Here is a 19,283-nt window from a genome sequence, read left to right as displayed (position 1 = left end):
TTCGGTAAGGATTTAAAAAAAAAAAAGAAAGGAAGAAAAAATTAAGGGAAGGGGTAGGCACTTCACTGCTCCAGACCTGCCGCAGCTCCCAGGCGGCAAACGAGAGAAAGCCGGCCGAGGGTCCACGAGGCCACGCCCTCGCGCCGCGGAAGCCGGGTGGGGCAGGGGCACCCAGCTCCCAGGCCGCGCAAGGCCCCCTGGGACCGGTAGTGCTGGGCGTGGCCCTGGGACTACATATCCCGGCGGTCCTGGCGCCGTGGCTGCAGCCGCTGGCCCCTCAGCTCCTCCACAGCGACGGCGGCAACCGCGGCGGCTGAGTCGGTGGTGGCGGCGGCGGCGCCGGCGGCTGTGGCGGCTGCGGGCAGAGCAGCGAGTTTCCGATTTAAAGCTGATCTGCGAGGAAAATGGCGGCGGGCGGTGAGTGGAGATAAAGGAGGAGCAGCAGCGGGCGAGGGGGTGGAGTGTGAGGTGGAGGCAAGAGGGCGAGTCCCCCGGGCTGCCGCGCGAGCCGGCGGCTTCGGCTCCCAGAGGTGCTGAGGGGCGCGCCGAGCGGGGGGCGCGCTGAGAGTTTCGGGGTGCCGGGGCCGCGCCGCTTCCCCGCAGCCTGGGGGCAGCCGGAGGAGGGAAGTCAAAGCTGGGCGGCAGCGGGCTTGGGGATCCGAGGGGGTCTCCGCAGGGAGGGGTCACCCCGCGGAGTTTGGGGGAGACCGCGGGGGCCCACTTTCCCCCCTTCTCTCCCGCAAGTTTGATCATCCTTTTGCCTCCCCAGCCCTTGAGGGCGGCTTTTGGAAGCTGCCGCCGGCGTTCCCCTCTTCCCGCTGCCTTGACTCCTTCGTAGTTATTCGGGGGAATTAGGGGGCGGGGGCAGCACACAGACCCCCGCCGACCCCCCCCCCCCCCAGCCTCCCAGTCACTCAGGATGGGGTCGGATTTTGTTGCTGTGTTTCCTCCTACATTCGGGCATTTTAAATATCTTAACACAAATTATCTGCGGAATTTCCATTTTGGGCACGGGTAGGTTCTCAGCAGTTTTCTTAGTAAAAACGCATTTTGCTACCTCTGGTGTGAAGGCTGGGAAATGGCAAGTGGGAAGTTGGTGGATAAATTTCGGGTTTGGCTGTCTTTATTATTACTACTCAACCGCCCCCCCTCCCCCCGCGTCCCCTCTCTCTCTCATTTTCTTACGGACATTGATGCAGTTTGTAGTGATTTAAATAAACTGTTCGTCTTGCGCATGTCTTTAAAAAACAGTCCGAGTCGCTGGAAGGCTTAGTTGCTTCCCAGGCAGCTTGAGGGCACTCAGGGCGGAAAGTTAACCAAAAGAGCAGTTGTCAGAGGGAGAGAGCATCGTCTCCAAATCTCACTTAGCAGGGAGTTCGGGGTTCCCAAATGGAGTGACACGAAAGGTATGCGATCCTCTCGAAGTCAAAACTTTTTCCCCCCCTCCTATCGAATGTGAAGGCTTCCTTTTTGCAGTTTTTGAGCAGCGCTTCAAAGCCAAGCTGTTTTTGTTATTAACCCTGCACCGTCAAGAAACAGGAAGGCGAGTACCAGCTGGCTTGCTGCAGTGGTTTTAAATGGAGTTGAATGAGATGAGTGAGAGTGGTAGTAGCGTTGAGTGAGATTGCTGCATCTCCTTGATTTAAATGCCTGGCCTGGTAACTGGTCCCTGGCTGCAGGAAAGCTTCAGTGTTTGTGGCAGCAGGTTGTTTAGAGGATAATGGGGGGAAAAAATCATAGGTCGTCAGTGAATGCCGCATAAACTAAAATGTTAAATGGAAATCCTTAAGTTTGTGCTAATTATTGCTTGCTTATTTAAAATAGATTCTATCAGATATACCCACATGGAAAGGCACAGAACACTGAAAAATAAGTCTCTTCTACTCTAACCCCTCCAATTCCCCCGTGGTAGGAGGCCACGACTATTACTGGTTTAGAGAATATCCTTCGTCCTAGGGGTAATTATTTTAAGGTTTTCATTTGAAACACACCCCTGTTGAATACCAAAAGCAGGGAAATAAAATGAACAGAAGAAAGGGAAAATGGGTGGGAATGCTTTTTACTTTTTACTGTCTTGAAAAAATGTTGCTAGCTATTAGAACTTAGTGCTTATGTTGCCTTATCTACTAACACCCTTAAAGAAATAACAATCTCTGTGGCTTGAGGATGAAGAACCCTGCTGGGTTCATTGTTTGTATGTAAGACGAAGCCTCTCTAACATGTAAAATGATATTGAACACTATAGCTCCTGTCACCGGAGGTTGCTTCAGGTTCTGCATTTAAATGAGAAGCAATCTAGATTGCCTGTGATCCTAAATTATAGGGGTATTTTATGTATCGATAGAAATGACTTAATTGTTCAATCAGCATTAAAAAAATGCATATGCCAGCTTCTGGCATATAGAAGTACATTTTGGATGTGAAGATTGTGGACTAAGTGGGAAGCTGTAATGTTTCTAGAGCAGTTACAGCAAATGTTTCTACCATAAAATATTCCTTAACTACAGAGGCTTTGAAAATGCAGAACAACTCCAGCATAATGAACAGGATTTATATTTTTGTGTTTTAGAATGGTGGTTTTGAATTTACCAACACTAGCAACTCATTAAAAAATTCAGTGATATTAGAGCTTAAAGTATTAAGGGTTATGTTAAATAACTTTATTATATTTTGAAAGTGAGTATATTGTGTATTTTCCCCCGGAAGAAGAATTATTTCTATAAATCATGTCCCACCCCGTAAGCAAATAAGTTAGAATTCATTCAGTAAGGAGTGAATGTACTGTTGGACCCTAGACCCCTTTTCTAGGACACATGTAAATTAAAAATAGTTCTTAAATGATTACTTACTAATGCTTTCTTGACTGGTCTTTTGAAGTAAACTTCCTTACTATGTCAGGGACATACTAAAGATACAGATTTTTAAAATTCAGTCTTTTGTGCATTAGCAGTATGATTTTAGAATAGTACTTTTTAACTTGAAGACTACTTTGTTTTTGAAAAGTCTTTCAAAAATGATTTAAAAATTCTTATTTTAGTTTGGATAATAGGGTAAGATAAAAAAAACTCCTATTATCCTATCCTTAACTGGTATTAAAATAAATGGTTTTAGGTTTTTTTTGTTGTTTTTGTTTATTTGTTTTTTACATTTTTTTAAAGCTGTATAATTTCAAGCCTTGGCCAGAGGATGTAGGACTACTTTTGAAAACTTTTAATTTGTTGCAAGTTTGGAATGAATATAGCCTGCAGTTGTTATTTGTCAACACAGCAGAGAGACCACAATTTAACACAATTGTTATTCTTTTAATCATGATTGAAGAGGTACTGCAGTTTCTCATAGGTTAAACCAGAGAGAACCTGTCCCAATTTGGTTTGAATTTATTATACTTTGTAGAATATTCCCTGTTTGTATTATTGAGTGGTTAAAGCTCTGCGAGCAGAAAATTAGTGTTGGAAGGGCATGTTAACCTTTCTTTTTCCTCACAGTTCTGATGAAATAAATGGGTAGACTGTATTAGTTAGTTTAGAACCTCAGGAATAGCATTGAGATTGAGTGCTGCAGTAAAATGTTGGCATTTTCTTCCATTCTGAGTTCTTTTGGGGGTGGGGGAAGGGATTAGAAAATGACCATTTCACAGTTGAAGTGGAGGAGGTGCTCTATTGTAATGAGGCTTATTTTTTCACTTTGTTAATGTTTGCTAGGTAAATTCATTTGGCCCATTTGGTTTTCTGACAGGGTTCCTGGGAGAAGATTATTTTGTGTTAAGGATGCAATTTGTCCAGAACCTAACCTTATTTTCAGCCCCCTAACAAATGATAGGATTGACTTAAATTTAATCGCCTTTCGTTTTCTTACCTTCTGGTGGAGAGATGTTAAATGAGGAGGAAAATGGCCAGAAGATACACAGCAGGAGTAGAAGGGAAGACGTGCAGTGTCTAGGAGGCTGGTTTATCCGCAAACTGGATAATCTTCTTAGACTACATGCTGCCAGTTCCCAACTTGGTAAGCATTAACTTAGTTTGGTAGGTTCTGCTGACCTAGGTCAATTTACAGGGGGCAGTAATAAAGGTTTATTTTAACTAACTGTAGTAAACCTTGTGGCCTAGAGGCAAGGGAAAGAAGTCTGACCTAACAGGCACACAGGCTTTACCTATTTTAAAGAATATTCTAAGAGTAAATGAACTAGTCTTTTCTGTTTGTCCTTTACCCTATTTTTCATTAGGGACATCTGTATGCTATTTTTTTCTTTTCTGTTAATATTTACATATATTTTTTGCTAAGTTCTGGGAAAGAGTGTCACTTATTTTTGGTCTGCTGTTCACCTATGAAGGTATTCTGAAATGTTTAATTTTCTTGGTTAGAGGCTGTGAGGGTTAATGAAGCATCACTTTTTGGAGAGTAGGCTGACTAGATTACTGAATTTAACTCTTCATCATCCACATCATGATGAAAAGGGAATATTGGCCTGGGTATCGCATAGTAGTGGATAATGTACTATTCCCTGGGGCTTTGCTTTTGGTAGTTGCGGCAGCTGAGTAGGACTGGTAGATGGATAGATGGGAAAGGACTGCATAAGTTAGCATAATCCTCAATTAGGATAAGCCTCATGGTTAATTGAATGTTGAGTGTACAGGTTAAATCCCATTATAACAAACTCCAGGGGAGTAGTTAAATTATTTTGTTTTATTGGGATTGAGCTTTATTGAATACTGTTTAAATTAGTCTTTTTGTTTTTGTTAGAGATGTGGGAAAATTTTTATTTATTGTAACAATTTGACAAGTTGTTATTCATGAACCAATGTGTTTCACCTTCATTTTAAATGCTTTTGCCTTTAAAAAGGAAAGAACGTATGTTGAACTGGGCAGATAATTTATATACCCCCTTCCTCCAATCGAATAGCTCCATTGGTTTATCTTAACAACCAGATAAGTTTATTAGTAAGTACTACTGCCACCACCAAAGTGTGGTCAGAGGAAATAGGAATTTCCCCAGGTTTCCAGGTGACCACTGCTGGTAATTTTTTCTGCCCTGACAACTTTTTAAAATAAATGAATGTACTTCATTTTAGTGTGAACTTTCCTTTGTCAGTAATAATTAATGTAGCCCTTTCTCTTCAGCCCAGTGTAGTTTGAGACCTTTAGATATCTATGTGGTATTGCTTAAAAAAAAAAGTGATGGTACTATTATAGTCTTTAAGATATTTCCATAGAAATATGAAAAATTTCAGAAACAGGATTAATATACATATGAGAAAATACTATTTTTATGCTAGGCCAGAAATATATTCTTTCTGCTCTGTACTTTTAGATAGGTTTTGCCAGAATTCAGGCATTTACATCTCACATTCATTTTGAAGGCTAGCGTTTTTATTTTGGGTAGAGTTTTGATTGGGTGCAGCAAGACATTTTTGAAGTCATTCTTTTAAATATATGTTCCACGAAGGAGGGAAGACCTGAAAGAGGGAATTTCAAACAACCCAAGCAGTGTTTTGAAAGTTCTCAAGTCTTAAGAATAATGACTGACTAGTAGGCAGGAAGCCTGCAGTTGTATTGTGGTATTGTTCCTCCATCTTATGCATTTGAGAACTTGAGTACAAAAGAGAAGAAAGCCTGGGGAGGGGGAAGAAAGGGTTTTAACCAGAAAAGATGGGGGAGTGTCTTTTAGAGTAAATATTCCTTGCTTTTCTTTTTAAGTAAAATCTGAAACCAAATTATTTTTACTTTGAGAGGAAATGTTTGTTTATCATAATCGAAATGTCTGAAACTGACATTTTTATAAATGAAAGTTAATTGTTATTGTTATTGGTGGAAAGAGCAGCATGATCAAATACTCAGTTTTAAAACAAAACTTAAATTCACACATGAAAACCTTTAAATATTTTCCTCCTTTATTATCTAATCAATATTATTCGTTAACTTGTTATTTTAAAAAGAAAACTTATTGCCCTGCTGGTGTGGCTCAGCTATTGAGCATCGACCTATATGATCCAGGAGATTGGGGTTCGATTCACAGTTAGGGCACATGCCTGGGTTGAGGGCTCGATCCCCAGCAGGGGGCGTGCAGGAGGCAGCGGATCAGTGACTCTCTCATCATTGATGTTTCTCTCTCCCACTCCCTTCCTTTCTTTGAAATCATAAAGACATTTAAAAAAATAAAAAGAATACTTATCAGTGAAGAGTTGAGAATCATTTGTGAACTTGTACTGGAAGGTTTGTACAAATCTATCTTTTTAGATTTATAAAACAAAAGGGTGGAGTATACTGTCTTCCCAGATTTCTTATATTAGATGTGCAGAATTTTTATTTACATTTTATTGGTCAAACATTAAGTGGATTAAGCTTTTTATACTAGATAATGGTGTGTAGATGCAGGTTTCTGTACTGACTCGTGAGTGTGGGGACTGGATGACTTTGAGCTCCTGACTTCACCATAGTATATCCTATGAGCTGCAAAAATGTGTGTGTGTGCCTGAGGGGTGTTGGTGGGGGGAGAGAGTTTTTCATCTCCTCCTTCTGGTTTAAGAAAGTGAAGTAATATTTTCTTTACTCTTAGTAAAGCTGTCATCAGTGAAATTATTACTGAATTTAAGTCACTCTGTAGAGTAGCTATATCAGCTTGATTTTGTTTCCAGATTGAAATTTGGCAACTTTATTTGAAAGTGTTTTAAGGATTACCCAGTGTTCTCTTCACCAAACTGTCTTTTAGTCTACACACACTGTGCTCCATCCAAACTCTTTTCTTTTTTACCTGCCTGGTGGTGGTTTTATGACCATACTTTTATCCCCTCCAAGGTAGTTGGCTCCCTTGATATCAGTGCAAGTATTTGATTGCATCTAGGAAAATCTAGCTTCACCAGTGAGAGAAATAACTCATCAGGCATGTTGCATCCATTGAAGGATCAGTGGTATCTTCTTCATATAATAAAACAGGACTTGTTACTATATTGAGTTTTAAAAATAATTTCAGGAATCAATAAAATAAATTCAGGAAGCTGCTTTCAAAGTCCACAGCCATATCTAGGATGGTGGAAGTCTTAGGTGTATTGATGTAAATTAGGCAAACCTGAAATTGTGAACTTTCACCAATAACCTTCAGTCTTCCCCCTTTTTCCTCTGAGGGTTCAAAATAGCTCCCACATGTGACTTTTTAAACTGACTTTTCATACCATTCTCTTAGCCATGGGGCCTTAAGCTTTGTAATTTGCTACTGCTTGGCTGTTGTTAATTCCCCCATATACTTACTTACTGTTTATTAAGCTTTTACTACGTAAGGCACTGTGAGAGTTAAAAAGGTTTTGACCTCCAAGTGTGTACAATCAAGTGCTCATCACATCACTTCAGTATAAGACAGTCTGTTTTGCCTATTAAAGGTCCTGGAGTTCAGAGGAGAAAAAGGACTTCTTCTGACTAGGTAATCAGGAGGCAGGACTTTGAAAAATGAGTAAGATTTTAATATGGAGAGAGCATAGTTCTTGTTGGTGAGAAATCATTAGCAGCAGCACAGAGGTAAGGCATTTCAAGACTTGATCATGTAAATATTCATTGAGTGTTGAGTGAGTGATGGTATTGAATAAAATGGTTTTGTTTTTTCAGAATGCTGTTGATACATTTTTTCCCAGTATTCTATACTTCTGCCACTTTAATATTATTAAACATCACTTGATCACATATTTTTGCTTAAAAATCTTCAGAGTACAACCCAGGTTTCTTCATCTAATATTCAGCTCTTGCTGGTCTTTTTAAAAATCAATCTTTTCCATTTTTGTTACCTCTTGTTTGTCATGCTGCGTCTTCGCCCTTGTTATCTTCTCTCGTCATTAAGGTCCCGCTCAGATCCTGTTTCATTTAAGTAAATTTCCCAGACCACAACTGAAAATATTCTTGTTGCCTGATATTAATTATAATCGTCTCTTCATATGCATAGGAGTCAGTATTTATTGATTGGTAGGGCAGATTCAAATAGACTGTTCTTTTGAGGTAAGGACCTTCCCTTTTATAAGCTTTTAAAATCCTGTATTATTTTTTGAATTATATTAATTTTAGGTACACCAAAATCCTTGGTGTTTGGATGTGAAAGTTTCTAGCGTTTGACTCTCAAGTTAATTTTTCTTCCTGGAAATTGAGATAAAATGAGAATCCTAAGGAATCCTAGGGACCTGTGTCTCCTTCATAGAGATGTCCCAGATAAATCATGTTTGGGTCTTAGAATACATTCATATTTCCCAATTGCCCTAGGATTGGACAGCCCTTTAAGTTGTGCAAATGTTTTTATTCATAGCCCTGGCTGGCATTCTCAGTGGTTAGAGCATCGGGTATGCACTGAAGGGTCGCAGGTTCAATTCTCAGTCAAGGGCATGTACTTGGATTGCAGGTTCGATCCCTGGCCAGATTGGGGAGCATGTGGGAGGTGACTAATTGATGTGTCTCTCTCACATCAATGTTTCTCTCTCTCTCTCTCTTCCTCTCCCCCCTCCCTTCCACTTTCTCTGAAAATCAGTGGAAAATATCCTTGGGTGAGGATTAACACATACACACACACAGTGTTTTTATTCATTACCACTGTTCTCAAGGAATTGTGCTAAGTATTGTGGGCATTAAAATCCCTTGTGATCTAAGAGCTTATAATATAGTTGAGAAATAAGTGTAATTGAAAAAAACATAGTTGCAGCACCATAAATAAGTGGTTTGGAAGTTCAGAGGAGTAAAGGTCATTTTCAACTGGGATTGTTAAGGAAAACTTAATGGAGGAGATGGAATAGATCTAAAGGGAACTGATTGCTGCTTTTAATCTCTTTCCCACATCTTTTATTCTGTAGTACTTAGTTGTGTAAAAAAATTATGAATATTTTTTAAATTGAAAAGAAGGCATAAATGTCTTAGAGTAGAAGCAGTACTAAAAGGTATACCATGAAAAAGTAAGGCTCCTGGTACCTCAGGTCTTTGGTCTTTATGGCTACCCTTCCCAAAGGCTACTACTGTATTCTTTACTTATGATTATGCCTCTCTTTAGTTTCTTTTTTCCCTATTCTCTCTCCCTCCCCCTTTATTTTTATTTTTAAAATTTTTTTAGAGAGGGAGGGAGAGAAAAACAAAACAAAACGAAACATCGATGTGAGAGAGAAACATTGATTAGTTCCCTCCTGCATGTGCCCTGACTGGGGCAGGGGATGGGACCTGCAACCTAGATATGTATGTGCCCTGACCTGGAGTTGAACCTGCCACCTTTCGGTGTACTGGACCATGCTCCTACCAGCTGATCCACACTAGCCAGAGCTGGACTAGATGTACTTTCTAAATGATCTTGGAGAAATCTCATATCTGTTTTTATAGCTTCTAAGTTCTTTCTAATGGTTACACAATACTCCATTGAATGGATATATCATCATTTGTCCATATCATATTATACTAAAAGCTGTAAGTGAGTATCCTTATACATATTTCTCTGTTCCCATGTTTTGTCAAAAAGCAAGTAATAACTTCTGGAAGTAGAATGCTAGGTTAAAAAAATATGAATTTAAAAATTTTGTAGCGCCCTGGCTGGGCGACTTAGTTGGAGCATCATCTCATACATCAAAAGGTTGCAGGTTTGATCCTCAGCCTTGGTGTGTGGGGGGGAGGGGAGGGAGGTAGCTTATGTCCCTCCCTCCCTCCCTCCCTCCCTCCCTCCCTCCCTCCCTCCCTCCCTCCCTCCCTCTCCTTCCCTCCCTCTCCTTCCCTCCCTCCCTCTCTGAAAATCAACAAAACATGTCCTCGAGTCACTCCCTATAGAGATTATATCAATTTACAAATCCACCAGCAGTGTATGGCAGTGCCTGTTACTCTCATCTCTGAGTAACATATTGTGGTATCACATTTTTTTAATCTGATAAGTTTAAAAAGCTCTTTCATGTATTTCTTCTAGTACTTTTATGGTTTTTCTTTTTTAACATTAAAATAAATATAAAATATAAAAACTAAAAAATGCAAAATAAAAATACCAGTTAGAATATAAAAATACCAGTTAGGATATAAAACTGGTAGCATAGATTAATGAGGTGGTAGAGCACAACTTGTGACCATATATATTTGTTCCTTTGAGTGTATTTAAAAGTGTTTAAAATATACCTATATCACATTTGGTGTGCTTTTTTGTATTTTTAGAAACCTGTTTTATTTAGGTATAATATATTTACTATAAAATCCAGTCATTTTAAGTGTGCAGTTTGAGTTTTGACAAATGCAAACAAGTTGTGTTACTACTACCACAGTCACGATATACGACATTGCCCGGGCAGGAGTGGCTCAGCTGTTGATTGTCGACCTAGGATCCAGGAGATCCAGGTTCCATTCCTGGTCAGGGCACATGCCCCTGTTGCCGGCTTAATCCCCATTTGGGGGCGTTCAGGAGGCAGCTAATCAATGATGACTCTCATCGTTGATGTTTCTCTCTCTCTCTCTCTCTCTCTGTAATCAATATAGATATATTAAAAAAGAAAAAAAGATATACAACATTCCATCACCCCAGGAAGTGTTTTCTTGCCTGTTTGCATTCAGTCTCCTGGGTTTGGTATTCAGTCAACCACTGAACTACTTTCTGTCACTATAGTTTGCTTGCTTCCTTCCTTTTTTTAACTTTTTCTAGGTATAATTGACATCTAATTGTGTATATTTAAATTGTTCAGTTTGAATTTTTACATATGTGTCTACCTCTGAATCTGTCACCAGTTACAATAATAGGAATATCTATTACCTCCAAAAGTTACTTTTATCCTTTTGTAATCCATCCCACCCTCATCTTCAGGTAATTACTGATCTGCCTTGTGTCATTAAAGATTAGTTCGTACTTTTGAGAATTATATATAAATGGAAATAACAATATGTACTTTTTTTTAAGGGGGGCTGGCTTTTTTCACTTGGTATAGTTATTTTGATATTCATCCATGTTGCATATAGCAATAGTTTCTTTTTATTGCTTAAGGAATATTGATTGCAGTATATGGGTATATCAAAATTTATTTATCCATTCACCTGTTGATAAGCATTTGGGTTGTGTCCTGTTTTTGGTTATAAAAAATAGAGCTTCTGTGACATTTGTGCACAAGGCTTGGTGTGGACGTATACTTTATTTCTCTTGAGTAAATACCTGGGAATGGAATGGTTGGGCTATATGCTAAGTGTATGTTCAACATTTAAAAATTTTAAGACAGTACCCTGGCTGGTGTGACTCAGTTGGTTGGGCATTGTCCTGTGCACCAAAAGGTTGCCAGTTTGGTTGCTGGTTCGATTCCCCTGTCTGGGTTTTGGGCTAGATCCTCGGTAGGGGGCGTGCAGGAGGCAGGCTATTGATGTTTTGCTCTCACATCGATGCTTCTCTCTCCCCCCCTCTCTAAAAATCAATAAAAAATATCTTAGAAATTTTTTTCCCCAGAAACTGCCACCTCTTTCTCAACATGGTTGTATCATTTTATGATTCTTCCAGCAATGTATGATATTTCCAATTGTTTACCACACTTGGTAAGGTTAGGCTTTTTTTTTTTTTTTTTTTTAATGGTTTTATTGATTTCAGAGAGAGGAAGGGAGAGATAGATAGAAACATCAATGATGAGAGAGTCATTGCACGCCCCCTACTGGGGATTGAGCCTGCAACCTGGGCATGTGCCCTGACTGGGAATTGAACCGTGACTTCCTGGTTCATAGGTTGATGCTCAACTGCTTAGCCACTCCGGCTGGGCATGGCTTTTTAAAAAAAATTATTTACTTACTGTTTTGAGGGGGGGGGAAGTGGGGGCAGAGACAGAGATAGAGACACTGATTGATTTATTTATACATTCATTGGTTGATTCTTATATGTGCCTTGATCCGGGATCAAGCCCACAACCTTGGCATATTGGGATGATGCTCTAACCAGTTGAGCTACCCTACCTGGCCATGGCATTGTGGTACATATCTTTATTGGTGATCAGAGATGTCTTTACTCATGCTCAAGTTTTTGGTCATATATATATATTTTGGGGAGTAATAAGTGTATTAAAGCTTGAACAACAGTTATGCAAGTATGTGTTATAGAGCCCGTTCCTTAATTTGTATAAATGGAAAGAAAAACTAAAATTGTTAAGGAACATATCAGTTCTTAAACATAGTTACTTTTTACTTCAACTGTTAAAAGTGATTTTTCATTTTAAATAGTCTGGAACGTGATCTTTCTTTTTCTCTTTAATAAGAATGAATCAGGAAGTCTTCTCTATTTCTGTATTTATTATTACAAATTAAGACTGAGAACATCAGTTATATTGATTATAATCCTAATGAAAAAATGCTGAAGATCTATCTAAAAACTGTTTTTTTCTTTTCTTTTTAATTGATCTTGGAGAGCGAGGAAGGGGGGGAGAGAGAGAAAAAGAGAGAAACAGAGAAGCATTGATGTGAGAGACACATTGATTGGTTTCCTATTGTACATGCCCCGACCAGGGACTGAACCAGTAACCTAGGTATGTGCTCTCAGTAGGAATTGAACTCGAGAACTTTAGGTGCATGGGATGAACTGATCCACACTAGCCAGGGCTAAAAATTTTGAATCTTACCTGTGAGGTTTTGTCATTGTTTTTCTTTAATCATCACTGAAAAACCCACACTTTATGGCTTCTGTTAGTGTAGAATATATATATTTTTTTACCAAGCTGTATTTTACTGTCTTCTCTTTTCATGGTTTTTATGCTTAACTGTCTTACTGAATTGTTTTAACTTTTTAATGCCTGCACACTTGTGCTGTTTTGACAAGTGTGCCATTTGTCACATTTAGTGTTTAAATTATTGTAACTTTATTTATTTATTTGGTTGTCTCAGTGGGGATTATTTTATTTTATTCAAAATATTACAGATGTCCCTTTTTCTCCACAGTGACCCATTCCACCTTGCCCCAACCCCCTTCCCAGTCCCTCTTCACACCATTGTCTGTGTCCTTGGGTTGTGCATATATGCATGTAAGTTCTTTGGTTAATCTCTCCCCCTCCACCCAAGCCACCCCCCTCCATCCCTCTGAGATTCATCAGTCTGCTCCATGCTTCCAAGTCATTGAATCATTTCTGTTCATCAATTTATTAATTTCTTTAGATTCCACATATAAGTGAGATCATGTGATGCTTGTCTTTCTCTGCCTGGCTTATTTCACTTAGCATAATATTCTCCAGGTCTGTCCATACTATCCCAAATGGTATGAGAACCTTCTTCTTTACAGCTGCATAGTATTCCATGGTGTAAATGTCCCACAACTTTTTTATCCACTCACCTACTGATGGGCACTTGGGCTGTTTCCAGATCTTAGCTATTGTAAATTGTGCTGCTATGAACATAGGGGTGCATATGTTCTTTCTGATTAGTGTTTCAGGATTCTTAGGATATATTCCAACAAGTGGGATCACTGGGTCAAAAGGCAGCTCCCTTTTTAATTTTTTGAGGAACCTCCATACTGTTTTCCATAGTGGCTGCACCAGTCTGCATTCCCACCAGCGGTGTACTAGGGTTCCCCTTTCTCCGCATCCTCGCCAGCACAAGTCATTTGTTGATGGTAGCCATTCTTACAGGTGTGAAGTGATACCTCATTGTGGTTTTAACTTGCATCTCTCTGATGATTAGCGACGTTGAACATTTTCTCATGTGTCTCTTGGCCACCTGTATGCCCTTTTTGGAGAAATGTCATTCAGGTCCTTTGCCCATATTTTAATTGGGTTGTTTGTCTTCCTCTTGCTGAGTAGTATGAGTTCTTTGTACCCTTTGGAAGTTAGCCCCTTATCAGATACATCCTTTGCAAATATGTTTTCCCAGACTGTGGGGTTCCTTTGTATTTTGAGGCTGTTTTCTTTTGCTGTGCAGAAGCTTTTTAGTTTGATGTAGTCCCATATGTTTATTTTTTCTTTTGTTTCTCTTGCCCTAGGAGATGTATCAGTGAAAATTCCACTACCTGAGATGTCTGTGACTTTACTGCCTATGTTTTCTTCCAGGACTTTTATAGTTTTGCGACTTACATTTAAGTCTTTTATCCATTTTGAGTTTATTTTTTTGTATGGTGAAAGTTGGTGGTCTAGTTTCATTTTTTTTGCATGTACCTGTCCAGTTTTCCCAGCACCATTTATTGAAGAGGCTGTCTTTTCTCCATTGTATGCTCTTGCCTCCTTTGTCAAATATTAACTGACCATAATGGCTTGGGTCTATTTCTGAGTTCTCTGTTCTGTTCCATTGGTCTATATGTCTGGTGTTGTACCAATACCAGGCTGTTTTGCTTACAGTGGTTTTGTAGTACAGTTTGATATCTGGTAAAGTGATCCCTCCCACTTTGTTCTTTTTTCTCAAGATGGCTGCAGCTATTCGGGGTCTTTTTTGTTCCATATAAATTTTTGAAATGTTTATTCTAGATCTGTGAAATATGTTGTTGGTATTTTAATAGGAATTGCATTGAATCTATAAATTGCTTTGGGCAGTATGGACATTTTAATGATGTTAATTCTTCCAATCCATGAGCATGGTATATTCTTCCACCTGTTTATATCTTCCTCTATTTCTTTTTCAGTGTCTTGTAGTTTTCCAAGTATAGGTCTTTTACATCCTTGGTTAAGTTTATTCCTAGGTATCTTATTTTTTTAATTGCAATGGTAAATGGTATTGTTTTTTTAGTTTCTCTCTCTGAAAGTTCATTGTTGGTGTATAAGAATGCCATTGATTTCCAGATGTTGATTTTGTATCCAGCTACCTTGCTGAATTCATTTATCAAATCTAATAGTACTTTGATGGAGTCTTTAGGGTTTTCTATATACAATATCATGTCATTTGTAAATAATGACAGTTTTACTTCCTCCTTTCCAATTTGGATGCCTTTTATGTTTTCTTCCTGTCTGATGGCTGTGGCAAGGACTTCTAGTACTATGTTGAATAAGAGTGGTGAAAGTGGACACCCCTGTCTTGTTCCTGTTTTTAAGGGAAATGATTTTAGTTTTTGACCATTGAGTATGATGTTGGCTGTAGGTTTGTCATATATATTATTATGTTTAGGTGTGATCCCTCTATTCCCACTTTGCTGAGAGTTTTTATCAGAAGTGGGTGCTGGATTTTGTCGAATGCTTTTTCTGCATCTATTGATACGATCATATGATTCTTGTCCTTCATTTTGTTTATGTGATGTATCACATTTATTGATTTGCGGATGTTATACCAGCCTTGCATCCCTGGAATACATCCCACTTGGTCATGGCGTATGATGTTTTTAATATATTGCTGGATCCGGTTTGCTAGTATTTTGTTGAGGATTTTAGCATCTATGTTCATCAGGGATATTGGCCTGTAATTTTCTTTCTTTGTAGTGTCTGTATCTAGTTTTGAGATTAGGATGATGCTGGCCTCATAAAAAGAGTTTGGGAGTTTTCCCTCCTCTTGAATTTTCTGGAATAGTTTGAGGAGAATAGGTGTTAATTCTTCTTTGAATGTTTGGTAAAACTCGCCTGTAAGTCCATCTGGTCTGGGACTTTTGTTTGCTGGGAGTTTTTTGATTACCGCTTCAATTTCATTTTTTGTTATTGGGCTATTCAGGTTTTCTGCCTCTTCTTGATTCAGCTTTGGAAGATTGTATGCTTCTAGGAATTTGTCCATTTCACCCATGTTCTCCAGTTTGTTGGCATATAGTTGCTTGTAGTATTTTCTTATGATCCTTTGTATTTCTGTTGGGTCGGTTATTATATCGCCTCTTTCATTTCTGATTTTATTTATTTGGGTCCTCTCTCTTTGTTTCTTAGTGAGTCTGGCTAAAGGTGCATCAATCTTATTTATCTTTTCAAAGAACCAGCTCTTGGTTTCATTGATTTTTTTTTTTTTTTTTTTGTGTTTTTTTTTTTAGTCTCTATGTCATTAATTTCTGCTCTGATCTTTATTATTTCCTTCCTTCTACTTCCTCGGGGCTTTTCTTGCTGTTCTCGTTCTAGTTCTTATAGTTGTTGTGTTAGATGGTTTATTAGAGGTTTTTCTTGTTTTTTGAGATAGGCCTGTAATGCTATGAACTTTCCTCTCAGGACTGCTTTTGCTGTGTCCCATAGATTTTGGGTTATTGTCTGTTCATTTTCGTTTTTCTCCAAGAAGTGTTTGATTTCTTCCTTGATCTCATTGGCAACCCATTCATTGTTTAATAACATGCTATTTAGCCTCCATGTGTTTGAATATTTTTGAGTTTTTTTATAGTGGTTGATTTGTGGTTTCATGGCATTGTGATTTGAGAAGATGATTGATATGATTTCAGTCTTCTTGAATTTGTAGAGACTTGCCTTGTGCCCTAACATGTGGTCTCTTTTTGAGACTGTTCCATGTGCACTTGAGAAGAATGTGTATTCTGCTGCTTTGGGATGAAATGTTCTGTAAATGTCAATTAAATCCATTAGATCTAGTGAGTCATTTAAGGTCTGTGTTTCCCTGTTGATTTTTTGTCTTGATGATCTGTCCAGTGCTGAGAGTGGAGTGTTAAAGTCCCCCAACTATGATTGTGTTGCTGTTAATCTCTCAAAGTCCCCCAAGAAATTTTTTATATATTTAGGTGCTCCTATATTGGGTGCATATATGTTTATAAGGGTTATTTCCTCCTGTTGGATTGATCTCTTTGGTATTATGTAGTGACCATCTTTGGCTCTTGTTATGAACTTTATTTTTTAATCCTTACCTGAAGATATATTTTCCATTGCTTTTCAGACCTAGTGGAAGGAGGGGAGAGAGGGGGAGAAAGAAACATCGATTAGTTGCTTTCTGCATGAGCCCCAACCCGGGCCGGGGATTAAGCCTGCAACCAAGGTACATGCTCTTGGCCGGAATTGAACCCGGGACCCTCCAGTCCTTGGGCCATGCTTTCACCACTGAGCCAAACTGGCTAGGGCCTAAATTATTTTAACTTTAAATCTCCTAAGTATCTCCCTGGACACTTCTTTTTCCTTCTCAAAAAGAGTGATACTCATCTCAATTTACTTACCAGTCCCCTTACCTAATTTCAGGATATATATTTTCATTCTGTTTTGTCTGAATTATTCTTTCTGTCATGCTGGAATTTTGGAACATTTTTGCAATTTACATTTAAGAAGGCTAGTTTAAAAAACCAGTGGAAATTTCCAGCTTAAAAAAAAATCCAACTACTGATCTAATAACTGCTTTGCAGGAAGAGAGAAAATATGAAAAAGAACCGCAGACATTCTGGATGTCAGCCTGTGAAATTTTCCACTATTTCCCATAATAACATGCAGGCATGCTTATACTGCCTGATTCAGTGCAACTGCAGTTGGACTCTGAGTGGAATTTGAAGCTACCCTATCAATGATAAAATGGCATCTGGCTAGCTTTTAGTGAGCAGTTCATGAATTCTCACATCTAAGGTACTATATGTTGGTTTCATCTCTGCCTGAAGTGTGGCCATAACACTTGCAAAATTATTTAAGAGTCTTCCAATTCCATAATTTGCTTCAAATGAAGTTTGGTGTTTTTAATATCAGTAGAATTATTATGCATCTGAGACTATAGACATAAAATTTTTTTTAGTGACAATGCTGTGTAAATACATTTTTACTTTATAGGATTTTATACTATCAGAAAATTAAAACAGAGTTTTTAAAAGATTTCCATAAACTCATTATTTGTTTGGTGTGACTTAAGAAACATTTTAATCTCTATTTCAGGTTCGTGTTAATCTTTCAAAGGGTTAGTAGACTTTATATTAAAATCAATAGTTGTGTTTTTGTTTGGCTGTTTCAAATTTGAAGGGAAACAGTATTATACTGTTTTCCTAATAATGGAAGTCCAGGTTGCCCAGTTCTGTAAACTGGCAGAGCAGAAGGATCAAGAGTAGATTATAAATATACTGTAACCACCCACTTCTACATTGTTTCATCTCTTTCATGGTTAATGCCGAACAGTGGTATTAAGGAATGAAATTGAGAAATTCAGGTTTTATGAATTAACCTTTTAAACTTATGCATTTCTACAGTGCAGAATTTAAGTGTTCATAGTGATACAACAGATATGCATACACATCTTTGTATGTTTTAACACTCGTAAGCCATTTTGGAAATAAAGGCATATTAATGCATAAGTATGTACTTTCCAGGACTCTTAGGTTGTAGATTTGAATGGCATTGTGACATAACAATGGCCTCCACCCCTTCCCTGTGATTGACTCTTTCCTTGTTCAGCCTCTTCTTTCCCCTTGACCTTCTCTGTATCTATCAGTCTTCTGTCCTCTTCAAGCGCTTCCTCTTCTCAGCCCTCCTCCTACCTCCAGCTGTTTTACCCCTTTCCTCTCAGCCTAGACTTTCTTCGAAGTCTCTCACTTCTTCTAGTTGCTCACTGTTAGCCAAGTCTCTTCTTTACCTTTGGGAGGTTTCTTTGCTCTGAGTGTTTTCTGCTCCTGGCAGATTGATTTTCTTTTAGTCTTTGACCCCTCAAACACATACATCCTCACACCTTTCAAATCCTTCAACTTTCATTTTTGCCTCCATGTTTTCATTTATTCTACGAGATTATTGAGTCCTAACCATGTGTCAGGGGATGTACCAATGACCAGAATGGCTATGAAAAAAAAAAAAAGCTGCATAAGGGAACTGGAAACTGGTGTGTGTGTGTGTGTGTGTGTGTGTGTTGTGGAGTTCACATTTAAAAATTTTTTTTAAACATTTTATTCTATTTTTTTATATATCTTTATTGATTTCAGAGAGAGGAAAGGAGAGGGAGAGAGAGAGACAGAAACATCCATGATGAGAGAGTCATTGATCGAGCCCACAACCCGGGTGTGTGCCCTGACCAGGAATCGAACCCCGATCGGCTGGATCCCAGGTCGTCGCTCAGCCACTGAGCCACGCCTGGCCGGGCAGGAGTTCACATTTTAGATGGGTAGTCGTGGTAACCTTCTCTGAGAAAATAGCGTTTGAGCGAAGAGTCCAGGAAGTAAGCCTTGTGAATATTGGAGGGTGGGGAATGGTCTCTGCAGAGGAAACAGCCAGTGCAAAGGCCCTTTGGTAGGAGCATTCTTAGTGTGTTTGAAAAACAGCAAGGTGCCCGGTTGGGCATGGCTCAGCTGTTGAATGTCGACCTAGGATCCAGAAGATTGTGGTTCGATTCCTGGTCAGGGCACATGCCTGGGCTGTGGGCTCCATCCGCAGTGGGGGGCGTGCAGGAGGCAGCTGATCAATGACTCTCTTATCATTGATATTTATCTCCCTTCCTCTTTTTGAAATCAATAAAGATATATTAAAAAAAGAAAAGAAAAACAGCAGGGTAGTCAGTCTGCTGGAGCA

The 19,283-nt window shown here is 39.0% G+C and overlaps 1 protein-coding gene across 2 annotated transcripts in view; it reads left to right on the top strand.

Moving 5' to 3' along the window:
• Positions 1-241: 241 nt before the first annotated feature.
• NCOA3 (nuclear receptor coactivator 3) overlaps positions 242-19,283 on the top strand; it is a 98,471-nt gene continuing 79,429 nt past the window's right edge. The window contains exon 1 of one of the 2 annotated variants that reach the window (XM_081149486.1): positions 242-417. The gene's annotated coding sequence lies outside the window, so the exon portion shown is untranslated. The remainder of the gene's footprint in view (positions 418-19,283) is intronic. The other variant, XM_081149487.1, reaches the window with a different exon arrangement.

Source organism: Miniopterus schreibersii (assembly GCF_964146895.1).
Source record: "Miniopterus schreibersii genome assembly, chromosome: 10".
Classification (NCBI taxonomy): domain Eukaryota; kingdom Metazoa; phylum Chordata; class Mammalia; order Chiroptera; family Miniopteridae; genus Miniopterus; species Miniopterus schreibersii.
Note: the sequence above shows the minus strand (reverse complement) of the source record. Positions and strands in the feature narration are given on the sequence as shown.